Source organism: Sinocyclocheilus rhinocerous, unplaced genomic scaffold (genome assembly GCF_001515625.1).
Source record: "Sinocyclocheilus rhinocerous isolate Xijiao unplaced genomic scaffold, SAMN03320098_v1.1 scaffold839, whole genome shotgun sequence".
In the NCBI taxonomy this organism is placed as follows: Eukaryota; Metazoa; Chordata; class Actinopteri; order Cypriniformes; family Cyprinidae; genus Sinocyclocheilus; species Sinocyclocheilus rhinocerous.
The window spans coordinates 490077-506033 of record NW_015652287.1 but is presented as its reverse complement, the minus strand read 5'-3'; the positions used below and the strand labels follow the sequence as shown (position 1 = coordinate 506033).

The window sequence follows — 15957 nt, the reverse complement described above, 5'->3', positions numbered from 1 at the left end:
ACCAGGAGATTTTGGAGCACTTTATGCTTCCATCTGCTGACAAGCTTTATGGAGATGCTGACTTCCTTTTCTAGCAGGACTTTAGCACCTGCCCACAGTGCCAAAGCCACTTTCAAGTGGTTTGCTGACCATTATATTACTGTGCATGATTGGCCAGTCAACATGCCTGACCTGAACCCCATATGGAATCTATGGGATATTTTCAAGAGCAAGATGAGGAACAGTCGATCCAACAATACAGACGAGTTGAAGGTTCAATAGTGCCTCAGCAGTGCAACAGGCTGATGGCTTCCATGCCACACCTCACTGATGCTGTCATTTGTGCTAAAGGAGCCCCGACCAAGTATTGAGTGCATAAATTAACATACTTTAACAGAGTTTTTCAGTTTGTCCCAGAGGAGAGGTCTAGTCTGAAGTTTCCAAAATCAGTGATGATTTGGGGTGCCGTGACGTCTGTTGGTGTTGGTCCATTGTGTTTTATCAAGTCCAAAGTCAATGCAGCCGTCTACCAGGAGATTTTGGAGGACTTTATGCTTCCATCTGCTGACAAGCTTTATGGAGATGCTGACTTCCTTTTCTAGCAGGACTTTAGCACCTGCCCACAGTGCCAAAGCCACTTTCAAGTGGTTTGCTGACCATTATATTACTGTGCATGATTGGCCAGTCAACATGCCTGACCTGAACCCCATATGGAATCTATGGGATATTTTCAAGAGCAAGATGAGGAACAGTCGATCCAACAATACAGACGAGTTGAAGGTTCAATAGTGCCTCAGCAGTGCAACAGGCTGATGGCTTCCATGCCACACCTCACTGATGCTGTCCTTTGTGCTAAAGAAGCCCCGACCAAGTATTGAGTGCATAAATGAACATACTTTAAAGAACTTGAACTTTTCTGTTTTGCGAATCCTTTTTTTGATTGATCTTAGGAAATATTCTAATATTTTGAGATACTGGATTTTTGACTTTCATGAGCTGTAATCTCTAATCATCAAAATTAAAACAAAAAAACTTTTGAAATGTTTTACTTTACATGTAATGAATCTAGAATATATGAAAGTTTCACGCTTTTTCACGATATTCTAATTTTTTGAGATGCACCTGTATCTGTGTTGTCTTTAATGTCAAATACTTAAATTTAACCAATTACTTAAATCAGTCAGAATACTTTACTATTTTAGAAACAAAAATTGCTTAAAAATGAATATTTCAGTTCAGTTCAATATATTATCAATTATTGCTCTTGATATTGTTATAATGATTATTAATGTTGATTAATAGAATACACGTGTAAAAATGTTTTTGTCTTTGGGGAAACATCACGTCATATTCTGGCTACGCAGACAAACGTGTTCGTCTATAACTCTAGTCTAATCTAGCGCATGTTCTGCCAAAACTCCTGTCATAATCACTGAAGCCATGAAATGAACAACGAAGTGTAGATATGATGTAAATAAGAGTATTTACATCATATCTGCACTTTGTTGTTTATGTTGAGAGAATCTGCGAGCATAAACTATTCAGTCAGTGGGAGCACACACTCAACAAAACTCAGGTGTTTCAGTGCAGACTAATCAAAATGCGTCTGATTGGCTATTGCATTCATACGCTCAACAGTTTGGTTATAATGCTCAAAGCCCCCCAAAAATAATGTGTTAAAAACAATGATACTTTTTTTAACCCTTTATCTTGAATTTTGGGGTATTTTTGTTCATCTTGGTGGCACAAACCCCTGTTAATTTATGACACTGCTACTTAGTAGTAGCAGTATCTGAGTACTATATTTTCAAATGTATTTAACCAGCTTTAACCAAAAAAAAAAAAAAAAAAAGAATTGCATGAATATACTTCAGTTTTCAGGCTCAGGAGTACAGTTCTCGTCTTCTGCAGCAATGAAAACTGCCACGGGTTCTCCTGAGCGGACATTAAAATCATTTACTTTAACATTTTCCTGATGGATCTCATATCTATAAGATGGATTTCTGTTGGCGAGGTTACAACCGTATGCTCCTTTTCTATGTCCGTTCCTCACTTAACGCAAACGTGCAAGTACACATTCAGGATAGTTTAAAAGAATTCGGGTCTTATCGGGTCCATTTGAAAAAAAAGCACATTTATTTTAAATTACCCGAGACCCGAGGCTGCTAATACCGAACCCGACCTGTGTCCGAGGCACTCGTAGAAATTTTGGACCCAAACCCGCTCCGGTCTCGGGTCGGACCTTGGGTTTTCGGATTCAAGTGTACCCGTGAAGACCTCTACTCTCAATAAATCTTTCTACTGTTCAATGTGTCAATGGCCAACGCAAACAGCTCCTAGTACACTTTACACACAGTGTTCTGTGTGAACCTCAATGAGTAATGAGTACTGCATCTCACTTTTTAAATTTGCAAAAGCTAATTTAATGCTGAAGTGCATCATTTTGTTTTTTAAAGTAGTTTTTTTCAACCCCACTTTAATATGCAAAAACAATTAAAACCAAACCATTTGTGGTTTGATTTTCCTGAAAAGTGTAAACACTGTGGTGCTATCAAAACAATACTCTGTTTATATAAGCATCTCAACAAGAGGTTGCACTACAAATACTAATTACGCGTCATATTGACAGACTGGATTGTAAATTATCCGATGTGCTCTATTTTTCTCCATCAGCAAAACATTCAGTCAGCGTATGTACTCGCTCATATGACAAGAACTGTTGTGGCAGGATCGTTTTTCAGCCTTACCATGTGCTGTGATGACTGCTCTTTTGTGATCTTGTTGCCTGAGTTAAACAATATATCATTAAAAATACTCTACTGGACCCAAATACTCTCAATTAGAGGTCTTCTCGGGTCCTAAAATCTGTACCCGACCCGAATCACTTATTGCCCGAACCCGACGTGCATACATTATTTTTTCAAAAAGAAAAACCCGATCTGAGACAGACCCGATGAAATTAGACCCGAGTCCGACTCGACCCGACGGCATTTATTTTCGGACCCGAACGTAAACGGCATTGACGTGTGCACAGCCTGCAGCCATGCAGCCAGTCAGGAAAATCCCGGCATCCTGCTGACTGATTTGGCCGCTTCTCCATTACTTTCATTTATTTAACATGTATTTATCCAAGTGTACCCGTGAAGACCTCTACTCTCAATAAATCTTTCCCCTGCTCTCCTCTGGGAAACACTTAAAAACTCTATGTTGATCAACAATATAGAACCGGCATTTTAGTGTCCTATCTGTTGTTTCGTGACAGAATTTTAATGCATCAACAGGTAATTCCCTCGGTGACATTCTCATTTCTGGTGAGGATCTATTTACATCTCCAGGCTTGTAAAATAAACATCCTTCACCTGATTAGCTTCAATTTGCATATTACATTACTCCCACAACAGTCTGGGAGGGCAAAGACTTGAATCGTCTGATAGGCAAGTACTTTGGGCAATTCATTTGTAAAGAATAAGGAGAACAATCTATCACTTTGGTTACCATTACAACATTCCTTTTTACTTTCTAAATAATTCATTATATTTATGATCAAAGTTATTCCGTTGTCTAATATTAGCCATGCTCATGCCACTTTGATTGCTATATAATCTAATTATCAGGGCCGGCATCTCTGTCTTTTCCATCTTATAACCTATGCCCTCTTATTTAAATGTCAGCACCGCCTCTGACAGCACAAACTTAGTCTTCAATAAGGTTATTTGAACAGCCGTGTGTTCTATGTATTAGGTATTTTACTGTACAGTGGTTACTATAGCAACAAGAAAATAAGAAGACAGACAAAGTGCTATGATCCAAGCAGCAGAAAATGACAAGCTCTCTAAAAGCAGCACTAGGAGGGGTTGATGTTGGGGTAAGTATGTGTGTGGTAGCGAGATCTCATTGTATGCATGTGTGTACTGGAGAATAATAGGGTAGTATTACATGTATAGCTAGGTATGAATATGTAGGGTGATGTTAGGCTTCATATAGACGTTGGGGTCGATTTTGCTGGGGTCTCTGAACAGGCAATTGTGAGAGAAATCGAATATGAAATATGAGAGAGGATGTGAAATAAATGAGGAGAAAAAGAAAAAGAAAGAATGCATCATGACTAAAGGAAAGGCACAACAAATAACAGAATGGTTAGGTTGTAACCTGCTCTTAACTTTGGGCAGATACAGCTCTGATGCTAACTACCAATCAATCTCTAATGACCGCCTCAAACACCACCTTAAGTTTCCCATGCCATTTTGTGCACTTGATTAAAATAACGGTTAAAACACGCTGTGTGCAATGCCAAAAAAGTAGGCACGCTCAATGACATCGTGTCTCTGAGCTCCACAAGCTAAACTGTGAGGTCTGCTGGTAATGACCACTTGTTTTTCCTGTCTCAGCATCTACCAGACACCTCAGAGACATCTCGGATGCTGCAAAAATAGGCAAGATACTTGATATTCTCCCAGCTAACCACTGCAGAGATGGTCATTTTTTAAAGAATTGTTGTGCAAGCCTGCCACAGTCTAAAAGACACAGGGCTGAGGGGGCAGTAAAGCACTGCTTTCAGCCTGAGAGAAGGTGTGATGATGCCTTATTATTCTACAACACGTCTCCCCGCTTCATATCTCTCCATTTTTGCTTTGTTTGCTCTGCTGCTTGGGAAGTACAGCGAGGGTACTCAATTGATACGGTCCGAGGAAGCCAAGCTTCCTGTGGGAAAACAGAAGGATCATATCCCTTTATACAGCCATTGATATTACACTCCTCACACCACTTGACCCATGACTCCTTCCTGTTCTCTACAATCCTCTAAATCTATTCTTCATCTCCTCTCTCTTGTTTTAACAATTAAGTGCTCTTAGAAGTCTCCGTCTTTCCATTAATTCATGAATCTACAGGGAAGGGAATGTGAGTGAGAGAGAAAAAAAAGAACAACGTGATGGAGAAAAAAACATGGTTGTGAAAGGAAGCGTCAGCTAATTTGAAGCTATATCTAAACAAACACTCAATATGTCTGTGAAGGATTTTATTCAGCCAGCAGAAGTCGAGATGACTTAATTTTCATGCTCTATTTAAGCAATTCACACCCTTAAAATCATACTGGATGTTTCCCTCCTGGAAGTGTGAATTTGGGCCGAAAGAAAAAAGTGATGATGGCGCAAAACATCACCGAACCAACATGCTCAAAAATACATGCTTTATCACCACAGTAAAAACATGGTCAATTCACCAATTGCAGTCAACTAATACATTAAGGGAGTATCAACCATTTGCAGTGTTACACCGGATGTATAGAGGACTACAGGAATGAGTCCTAAACAAACCCAGAAACATGTTAGCATTTTTGAACTTCCAGTTTCAATGCCCCAATACCCAATGACTTAAAAAGTCAAAGGGTTTTTAAAATGGGTTTTTGGTTAAATGCCTGAATTCAAGTCTGTGGTTAACACAAGCTCAAGAAATTTGCACATTTATTCTACAACATAAAATACATCAGTAACACCGCACTTGTGATTTTGTAAAAAAAGACGGTTGCTTACAAGTGTCTAAAATGAAATGTCATCATGAGACAGCTAAACTCATCTACTGCCTAGTTTACTTACAGTATACTAGGCTCTTGTAAACAATTCTAATTTAAACTTTACAAATTGTAGTTTTTAAATAAAGATTGAAAATAAATAAAGATTTGTTGAAAGTTTAGTGGCAGTGAAGTCATGCCACCATGGTGCAGTTTCACTTTAGCTTTTTTTTTACTTTTAGATTTTTAGCTTCAAAATTCTTTTTTTTTTTTTGGTCACAGAGTTTATTTTATGAAATAATTCAAAAGCCAATGGGAGTTTGGGGTTTGGCATCACAGCATCTTTGTTTCCAGGCGGAACGTTAAAGGACGTGACACACACATCTCCCGGTAATCCTGTATAATTCAACCAATCCCATGATTACGTCAAAACTCCTGAAGTATTTCCAATTTTGTGTGCCATATGCATCAGCCTTTCAGCCAACGGTCCATGGGCATGACGTCTGTGGCTGAAACTACTAACCCTATAACTACCCCTAAACCTAACATTAACCCATGTACAGTAGTTACCTTGGTAACACTTTATTTCGATAGTCCACTTTAGACATTCTATTAACAGTAAGTAACTTTGCAACTACATGTCAACTAGCAGTTAGTAGAGTACTAGTAGACTGTCTGCTTAATATCTTCTAACACTTTCTTTGTCAACATTCTACTAACCCTAAACCTACCGTCTACTCTGAGAGTTAGTAGACATGTAGATGCAAATTAATGAGAATTAGTTGACAGTTACTTATAGTAGGAGAATGTCCTAAAGTGGACTATCGAAATAAGTGTAACCCGTATCTTTTTATTACTTACTGTATATTACTTATCCTTGGTAACTGCACTGCAGTGCACTTACTGTGAAACAAAGTGCAACCAATGTTTCAAAGCAAATCATCAATCTTCTATAGACTTCAATATACTGGATCATCATGATGCAGTCCTTAGGAGCTGGTATAACGACAAGGGCAGGGAATTACTGCTTACATTCTTTGTTCTTCACCGTTTGTCACGTGTACACACTTCCGTCCTGAAACTGTTGGCCCTGAACTGCACGCACCGCAGCATTGCAAATGGACGTGTCTCAGTTGTACAATCATATTGATCGGTGAGACAAGTGCTATATAAGAGCACAACCTCATGGACTCTATCAAGCAGGATTTGGCTATACACCTACATTTAGAACAATCTGTAATTTGTTTTAGAACAGTATTGTGGACAAGCAGTCTGGATGAAGGGTGAGGGAAGTCTATGTGAAATAAAGTCATCATTAAATGTGAGGGGCTTGCAACTGTGTTCCAGTCTTTATTTAACACACAGTTGACGTCTAAACAATTTGATAAATTACCATTATAGGCATATTACAGGCTCAGTCCTCTTGAGTAACCCAAGGATAAGCATCTTGATCATGAACACGATGGTGTATGTCAAGGATCAGCCCTTGGAGGATTTCAATGTACCACCTTTCTGCTCCACATATATCTTTAACACCACCCTCAACATCTTTACACCAGCCTTTTCTCAGGAAATAGAGTCTAACAGAATCATGATGTATGACCATCCTCAAGCGTCAGACAACAGATGAAGCTGCTGACGACTTAAGGTTGGGATTAGCCAATTCCAAGCCCAGCGAGGCGAACAAAGTCTACCTGCCACCAGCAATGTCCAATATTATTATAGCCAAAGGTGCATCCGTTACCATTTGTTACCTGAGTGCGGATGATTTCTCCTTTGGTCAGCTGCATGTCTCCCGTCAGCTCCTTGACAGCGATGCCCAGAGGCTCCAATCACTTACTGAAGTAATTAGTCATCTCAGCAGCCAGGGCCTTCATCGGAGCCACGTATACAATCTATAGAGGCAGGAAAGAGAGACAGGACATGCTCATGATAAATGAGAAAACACCACAGTACCATTTGTTCCCTGGCAACCAGTACAAATAACAATTTACAAAGAAATATGAAGCTGGCTGCTTAAAGTAAGAGTTTAATGGTGATGTATGAAGACTGTCTATCATCGTTGAAGCTGGCATGTGCGTGTGTGAAAACGCGCTTCACGAGACAATGCATCCGTTTACATCTCCAAACTATGGTAAACTTCTTGACACATATTTAATGCTCAAGTCTATCCTTGCTTGACATAAACTAAACAAACGCATCCAATCAGGTCGTGTTGTACCTGAGGCACAAGGACTGGTGCGGAAATGAGTTATTGGCTGCCAGAAAGCCAACAGCTCACTCAACAATATTGTCTCTGCGACTGTCTGTGTACCTTAAACTGATCCTTGCGGATGACTCCCTCAGGCTGAAGGTGTTGGTGGATCTCGTGTAGGATGGTGAGCATGGCGATGTTGGTTTTGCCGGCACCGGTGGGTGTGCAGATGAGCAGGTTTTCATTGGTATTGTAAGCCGTCTCGAACACTATAGACTGAATTCTATTCAACCTCTGCATGCCCTTGAACACCAACTGGCCAATCTGCAAACACACAAGGAACATTTCAATGGCCCATTGATAACAAGATCTTGGACTTGAGATCACGAAATGGCGTGAACCTGTTCAAGGCAAGACGCTGAAGACAGTGAGTGTATGTGTAGCAGATGTGGTGTGGCTACATGTGTGATGGAGGCACATATGGTCAAAATGACAGGGCACCAGGAGACAAAACTTAATGAAGCTGCTTTAATGTGCAGCTAATGAGAGACTCCGGTCTCCCACAAGGCAATCATCCGTGACTTTATCTAAACTAATCAATCACTGTAAGCCGGAGTCAAAGGATACTGAACCAAAGTAGTGTTGGCCGCAAAGATACTTTACTGATGCTGTCAGATCAAGTGCTTCTCTATGGGAGACTGTTGGGACTTCAATAACTTTATGAATGGCTGAGCGTGTACGGAGGGCTTGGAGAGCTCAAACATTAAAACCTTGCAAAAGGCCACCAGGACTATGGAGGGGGAACTCTCTGAGCGGTGTCAAGAGCTGTCAATCAATCCGCCCACTCTGGCCAGCTCTGCAGTGACATCACATTGAGGGTGACAGCCATCCATCTCAACAGAGTTGTGATAAGAGATGAAAAGCCACCTTGTACTTTAGCGCTACTGCTGAAGTGCGGTTATTTTCACTAACACCATCATTAGAGCGGGGAGTTACAAATTTATTATATTAAAAAGGGGCCAGGAAAGTACAAAAATCGAATCAAAGCACGTTGAGTATAACAAATCTAGAACTGTTCTAATTATTTTGTCTCTTTCCGTCTGCCGTCTCCAGTTTCTGCATCCCTCATTCCTGTGTGTCTTGGATCAGGGGATCAGGATTCATTAACAATGCTATCGGTCTCTTCTTTTACCGTTCTGCTCTGGCACACTTTAAATTAAAAGAAAAACAATTAGGCTGAGAGAGTTATTATAGGGCTCTGATCTGATTTAAAGTCAAAACTGAAAAGCCAAACAGAAGGGATTATTAATAGCTGAAATACGCTTCGAAGCACAGCAGTAAAGATGTGACTGTATAAGGATCTTCTGATAGATGGGCAGAAGAGCCGTGGAATGTTCTGCAGCTGTGCTCTTCATTACAACAGTGAGGAGTTTGTCTTGTGGACTTGTATGCACATGTGTCATGGAGCACAGCATTTGCAAATTATTTTAGTGTTGAAATTTGACATTTTTGCAGGTAAAACAGAAAATGTAGGACTAAAATGTATTTTATCCATCGACAACTGAATGTGTGAAATGAAATGTAGCCGTTCCATATTCCCATCCTGAAACATCAACTGCACCCATTTTTTGTTTTATTGGACTGGTCAGAAAGTTTACATTCAGGAACATATTGATGCATTCAAATTGTAACAGTTTTTTTTTTATCTATTGATACTTGGTATTAGACATTGTTATTATAATATTTTAGAGAAATAACTATAATAACAGTAGCTGGTAGCCACCGACTTCCATAGTATGGTTTGGAACAACATGAGGGTAAGTAAATGATGAAAGAATCCCTTTAACCTCAAAAATTACTTCATTGGCAAAATTTAGTCTACTGAAGACAGCTTTACATGCAGTAGCCAAAAACAGTCTCTAAATAGCTATTTGTAATTGGTTAACCAATAGCCCACAAAGCCTAGGTGATGTCAGCCGAGGTGGACCAAGTTTCACATTTTGAACTACGCCATTTGGGATAATTATTTTCAGCAGAGTACCACAATCAAGACCTCAGCTAAAAAATATATAGTTTTGTACCCACAAATAAGAGCATGAAGACTGTTCTAAATTTAAAATGTTAAAAATTTTCTGCAGATTTTTTAAACTTAGCTTCCAACATGGACAGCACTTTAAAGCATCATAGGAATGATCCAAATTCTATTCCTTCTAAGATGCTCCTAGAGAAGCATAATATGCATGTTTCACAGAAACAACAATCCCTGAATGCATTGCAAACAGCTCAGAGAGAAAAATGCCCAAATCAGCCAATTGCAATGTACCATTTCAGTTTCTGCCTTAATAGGTAGCTGCCTAAGTAGGCAGTAGACAGGCAAGACAGTTCACTAGGTTTTGAAATAGAGTTCAACTTCATCAGCTTTAATGGCCCAAATGGAGCCAATTACCAAAAAAAAAAAAAGAGCTTCCAGAAAGCTGTTAGCGCTTCATTGGGGGTGGGTGTTTTCATATAACATCACCTTCTGCTGAGTACCACGTGTTCTCCGAAAAACGGGAGAAGTTGTATTCCTACACCTCCCGTCAGGATGGTAGCATCAGCTGACCCACTATATTCCCAGGGTGGGTCTTCAGAGGACCAACTTATAAATATTCATAGGTAATTAGGGGCTCCCTTCCTATCCGACTGAACGGTTGTATCACCAAGGTAACCAAACTGCTGCACTTGTTTTAAGAGCCCCCTTCATTCTGATTTATCAGCTTTGTCTGTAAAGGACTGCCAGTGTCCCTGCACACCTTAAACATGCAAATGAATGCAAATGTATGCGTGCCCCAACATTCACCTTGAAGTAATGCATACATGTAGCAAATATGGAGTTGTCATTACTTAATGATCTCGCAAAATGTCTCGCATTCGGTTATTTTCCTTTGAAGCATACTCAGTGTTGTGATGAATGCTCGTCAAACGACATGAAAACGTGATTTGGGTCAGGGTGGTCCCTCACGTGCTATTGTACACTCCACACGGCAATGTAGCCCTGAGGTAATCCATCAGCCAACCCATACAGTGTACGACACATTTTAAAACAAGTCGCAAACTCGCAGTCGGCTGTACGTCAAAAGAAGGTTTTTAATCTCTCTTTAGTGGTTGCAGAAATAGCGGCAGTGAACGGGACTTTTCACCACAGTGTGTGAGTGGAGTGATTGCCACACTGGCGGCCCATTTCAGCTCGTTGAGTTTTAGACTCGGGGGTAAATCTAACACTAACAGACCAGGCTCCCATTCAAAACTTCAAGTGGCTAAAATCATTTGCACCTGAAAGCACAATCTCAGCTTTACTCCACTCTGTCTAAGATTTAAAAGTCCATGTCCAACATTTTTCTTTTTTTCATATGGTGCACTGATGAATCATATGCAAAAACCCCAGCAATTCGTAATAAGTAAGTAAAAAGGGTCAATTTCACATTCTTGTTTACTGTTAAATCAGTCTCAAAAAAAATAATCTGTACTTTCGTACTTGTGCCGCACTGGACCGGCACTGGTTTACATCACCAAAGTGTGAGTTTGGGATTAGAATAATTCTTGTTCTAATAGGGGACTGCTTTCACCACCTCATCTACAACTTGCACCCACAAAAAAAAAACTGCCTGTTAAAGATTATTCTAAATTTAAAACATTACAATTTTCAGTAACTTTATTCCGAAACCTGCGTCAACTTGCTTCACAGAAACGACAATCCCAAAATCCACTTTAAAGAATTCAGTGAAATTAGGGGTGGGCAATTTGGCCAAAATCTTATATCACAATGCGAGTAGTTTTATTTCATGGTAAAGGTATTTTTGCTTAAAATAAGGTATTTATGATATCAACATTTTTGATACCATAGAAATGTCCTTATTCTTATCACCATTGTCAATATCACAAAAAACTAATACTAGCCTTAAAAAAAAAACACAAGCTCACTGAAGACAAGTAAACAGTAAACGATTAAATAAGAATAAGAAACTAATTGCAAGCAATAGGACAAATAAACTATAGTAGAACAAATAAATAAGAAATGCTACGAAATGCTAATCAAATGTATAAAAACACTGCATATTCTTTACTGTGTAAATTAAATATATATATTTCTTCTTATTACATTTATAAAAGTGATTTAAGTCAAGAGCAGTGGGAGATTTTCTTTTCTCTCTTTTGTTGTTCAGCCCGGGGTCGTCACATGTGGTTGCCGCAAGCCCGCCGGCCGCTCCTTCGTCGAATCCACCGTCTGTGCCGTTCTCAAGCCCGCCGGCCGTTCCTCACTCTAGGTGAGTATCGTGTTATCTTAGGCTCTGTTTAACTCTTTTATTAAGATGCATTTCGTCAAGCTGGTCACAAGTGGACAGCACTAAAAACAGGTGTAAACGGAGTCCAATATTTAGGGCTTGTCTATTTCGAAAATGCATAACCAGGCTTAATACGTAATCACTGTGGTACCTGTTGTGAGAAAGTACACCAAAATAAGCAATTCAAACATGGGTTTGTTCAATCAACATTACTGAGAAAGCTCAAAGATATAATTATCATTTACAAGCAGTCAATAGCATGTGAGTGCTGCACTCTGCAGATCGTATGACCACTTGTGATCGTATCACTGAAAACACATCTTAAGGTGGAAACAGGGCCTCAGCAACATGCTAATGGCAACATGTTAACATTAAACTCCACTGAAATGAATTGTGAGTCGCGTATCCAATGCACTTTATTCTTCACAAGGATGTGCAGATGGTGCATACAGCCAAGAACAGCATAAGGTTTGACAGACTTACTCATGTTTGTTGTTTATTAAGGCATAGGGCAAAATCAGTATCTATCCTACTTTATTATTACCTGCAAACCAAAAGTCCACAGCAAACAGGCATAAAGGGTCACTCACACTAAGGACGAATACTATAAATTTTTAATAATCATTCTAATGTCATGAGAACAAGGAAGTTGACACAACTATAATGATAATGACAGTAGGGGTCGATATAACTGGAATCAGTTCGAGAACTATTTCTACCAGCTGATAAGCAATAAATACACTGACAGCCAAGCAGAATCCAAGTCTTTAAAGAGCAAAACTGTAGTGGAGCGCTTATAATAAACGCAATGATATTGAGATGTTTACTATTCCACACGGCTAATGAAGAGAACGCTTAGAATTTGATTCATGCTTGTAACCTGACTCACTGAAGATATCTGTAATGCACTGCTTCTTCAAAAATAACTGCTAATATAGTTCGAAGAGAGGGGACTTCTCATGGAATTAGAATGATTATTTCACAATGTATAGTATTCGTCCTTGGTAATAAACACAATGATATTGTGCATTTGGTGTGGACACTACTACAGTTATCGTTATAGTTATCTGTATAGTTCTCGTTGCTGGTGTGAACGGTCCTTAACTCACATTGTAAATGTTGGTGGGTCATGCATGCTTAACGTCTTGACATCAGTAATTCATGTTCGCATTCCAGTTCCAATCAAAGCTCTTTTTCTGACTGTAGATGAAGTTTTCAGTTCTGAAATTATTCATAGTACATCATGCTTTCAATCTCAAAAGATCTCACATGTGACATGAGCCCTTTAAAACAACTTATATGTGCTCTGCTTCTTGTATACTTTATTTTTGTACTTATTCCATCAAAATATACCAATCGCACATATTGCGGCAGTGGCATGGTTTCCAGGACAGCGATTTGTTCTACTCCTACACGAACTAGTGCTCAAGATGCTCGCAGTCTGTGCCCAGAGCACCCTTAACACTTTCAGTCTGATGGTTTCGCAGCGTTTCTTCGCAGTGCCGGTGAGCAAAACCAATATCACCGGGGAGCCAGCAATTCACTTGACCACATTTCCCTCTCTCCAACGGAGGGAACAAAAGCACATTTCTTTAGGCATGCTAAATATATCTGCAGAAATTATGATGATATAATCAAATGAGCGAAAGTGGATGAAAGTTGTCTTTACAGGACATATGGCAAGTGCACGGCGCTAAGTAACAGCTCTAAAACTGTGGGCAGCCGGAGATCTGACCACCTGTACGTGTGGGGAGGAGAGAGTCCACGGTGAGTCCGATGGATCCTGACAGTCTAATTAACTCTGTGGATGAAGGGCCCTCGGCCATATGTGCTGACTGGGTGAGCTGGGAACACAGCAGAAACTCACCCGTGACTTTAAACACACTAATTGGACCAACATAGCCCCCAGCAATCATTTCACAGCAACATCTAAATACCTGCACCGTCTCGCATGGATTTTTTTGACTGTCCTGGATTTAAAAAGCTATGAGCAAAAAAATGCACAGCGCTCAGTAGAAAGGCAGCGGTAGTCCTGCTTGCTTATCTTAAAGTCTGCGTTTACGCGTGCATATGCATGCACATTTTTGGTCGAAGCTGCCTCAATAATTAAATTCACAGCGCTGGTAATAGAAAGCTAAAAGATATAATTGTAATTTGCACGCTATCCTTTTAATTACTTTTTGGTTCCATTTCATTCCATTTGAACTGACAGCATGATCAAGTTTTAATTGTTAGTTTAGGCAAACAGCTTATCTGCCCGCCTCGAGCCCACACGCCACAAAATTACCCGCTCCAGAGATACAAACGCAAACGCACACATACACACACAACAAACTCGAGCACGTTTATTCAAACAAGACCTCGCACACCTACGAGCAATAGTATCTGATAAATGACAGGCAAAGTAACAGCAACTAGGAGGGCCATTTATTTCTCTTGAGCAGAGCTGCTGGAAGAGGTATGGAGAAACAAAGCGAGGGGATAAGAAAAAAAGGATAAGAAAAAAATGAGAGGTCAATTGTCCAAAAAGTCATCAGACTGAAAGCACTTCTATTTATATTTAAACTCTGTTCACGAATCTGAAGCTCCACCCACTAAAACGTCATCTCTAATGTAATGCTAGGAATCATGGGGGAGATTAATCAGTGATGTTTTTCTATTTCGGTGTGTACTATGAGCAGACTGCAAACTCCTGAGCAAAGATGTTTACTATTCCACACGGCTAATGAAGAGAATGCTTAGAATTTGATTCATGCTTGTAAACTGACTCACATCACTGAAGATATCTGTAATGCACTGCTTCTTGAAAAATAATTGCTACTATAGTTGGAAAAATAATAATCGGGTCCAAGTACAAATAGCTTGTGTAGATGAGTAGGTGATACAATGTCAACATCTCGAATCTTTACTCATATTGCAAATTAGGGTTTGATGAAGCTCACAAAAAAAGACATGCTAGTTCCAAAAGAGACAACTGACTTCAAAAAGTCAGGAAATATTCAGTCATTCCTATTTATGTAAAATGATTAGACTTAAAATGATTTCTTAATGGACAATGCTAATATTACAGCATTCATTTGTCATTCACAGTCACAAATAAATGGCTGATCGTTAAGAATTTGCTGTTAGTCCCAACCATCAGAATACAAAATAAAAAAAAATAAAAAAAATAATAATAATAATAAATAATAATAATTAAAGCTGCAAGCAGTGATGAAAGGGCCCTCGCACCCGGGCTCACCGCCACCCAGTGGCTATAGGAAAACAGCGAACGGTGGGCAATATGCTTTTAAAGTGATAAATATAGGAGGAATATGTCAAAGTCATTTATATGTGCCAAATTTCCTGCTGCCAACAGGTGGCACTATGATTATAACTGAATATTGGCATGTAGATGTCTTCAGGCCAGGACTCTTACCAAACATGTGACGTTTGGAGCAGATCGGACATTGCATGTTCAAGTTAGTGTAAAAGAAGTAATTTCCCGTTGCCAGCAGTGGGCGCTATGATTATAACTGAATATTGGTCTTTAGATGTGTTCAGGCCAGGACTCTCACCACTGGTGCTCGGGCCCTAATAATAATAACTTCTGATATCTTCTGTTATTACACGGCCCTGTGGAATACTTGATTTTGATTGGTCAGTCGCGACATTCCGAGGTATGCTATCCCTCGATAACAACCGGTAAAAGCTAATAACACAGGCTCATCCGGGTAACAGCAGTCGGCGCTGTACTCTTGCTTGAACTATTTTTTCTTTGTGGAAGCTTTGCGTTTGTTTAGCTAATAAAATATTAAAACTCGATTCAAAATGGTGTACAATTATTTAATTATGGCACTCTCTCGTTCCATACAAACGCAGCTGCTGCCATTTTGCTACGATTGTTTTGTACGCTGTAATGGATTATAAGAGAACTAACAAACCGGCAAGATTTTAAAACATTTTCGTCTTAA

The 15957-nt window shown here is 39.5% G+C and overlaps 1 pseudogene; it reads right to left on the bottom strand.

Moving 5' to 3' along the window:
• Positions 1-15957, bottom strand: part of LOC107714405 (activating signal cointegrator 1 complex subunit 3-like) — a 226910-nt pseudogene that overhangs the window by 141540 nt on the left and 69413 nt on the right.